This window comes from Orycteropus afer, unplaced genomic scaffold (assembly GCF_000298275.1).
Source record: "Orycteropus afer afer isolate SDZICR_OR568_19922 unplaced genomic scaffold, OryAfe1.0 scaffold01429, whole genome shotgun sequence".
Classification (NCBI taxonomy): Eukaryota; Metazoa; Chordata; class Mammalia; order Tubulidentata; family Orycteropodidae; genus Orycteropus; species Orycteropus afer.
In genome coordinates, this window is record NW_006923016.1 from 62,000 (window position 1) to 63,167 (window position 1,168).

Sequence of the window (1,168 nt, forward strand, 5' to 3'; positions counted from 1 at the left end):
GAAAGCTTGCTTTACTTGCTGGTTCCTAAGGGTATAAATAAATGGGTTTAACATGGGGGCAAATGAAGTAGTAAGCAGTGCCACACCCTTATTAATAGCCACCTCATCCTTGGCTGAAGGTTTGATGTAGACGAAGATACAACCACCATAGGTCATAGAAACCACAATCATATGGGAAGAGCAGGTAGAAAAGGCTTTCCTCCTTTGTTGAGCAGAAGGGAATTTTATGATGGTCTTGATGATGTATGTATAGGACAAAACAACACACAGAAGGGTCATGATGGTGGCCAAAACGGCAAAGCCTATCACCATTTGTTCCATGAGCCATGTGTCTGAACAAGAAATCTTCAGGAGAGGAGAAGGATCATAGAGAAAATGATCAATAACATTATAGTTACAGAATTCCAGGGTTAAGCCTGGACAAAGTGGTGGGACTATTACTAACAAACCTGCTATCCAACAGCAGAAAACCAGCCTTCCACAGACTCTGCGTTCATTATGGTCACATAATGCAGAGGTTTGCAGATGGCTATATAGCGATCATAGGACATGACAGCCAAGAGAAAAAACTCTGTAGCTCCAAAGAAAATGATAAAAAATAATTGACCAACACAAGCATCATAGCTAATAGTATTGTCCCCACTTGATAAGCTATATAAGAATCTAGGAATACAGGCTGTGGTGAATGAAACTTCTAAAAAGGAGAAGTTTTGGAGGAAAAAGTACATGGCAGTTTTAAGGTGGGAATCTACAAAGGTGAGTATAATGACGGTCAGGTTCCCAGTTACACTCAATATGTAGGTGACAAACAGAAACATAAAAATCAGAACCTTCATTTGAGGATCATCTGTCAGTCCCAGAAGTATGAATGTCATTACTGATGTGTGGTTTCTCATCATTTACTTGTACTTCTGCTCAATCTCCTCATAAACATCAGAGAAAAGTTGTGTAATCATATGGCCATGGAAATTGGCTAGAAAATCCAGTCATTGAAGGTAATATCCATCTTCTTTGACTTTATAATTAATCTTGCAAAAACCCTGGAAATCCCACATCTATTGATGTACGTTATAAGTTTTGTTAGCTGAAAGTTTTTTATGAATATTTATTTAACTGTATAACACTCCATATTTTTATAGCCTTTTGCACTTTATCATATATATTTTTC

General features: G+C 37.6%; 1 pseudogene; it reads right to left on the reverse strand.

Annotated features, from left to right (window-relative positions):
* The window catches only part of LOC122152074, a 31,154-nt pseudogene extending 30,255 nt beyond the window's left edge, over positions 1 to 899 (reverse strand).
* Positions 900 to 1,168: the final 269 nt, after the last annotated feature.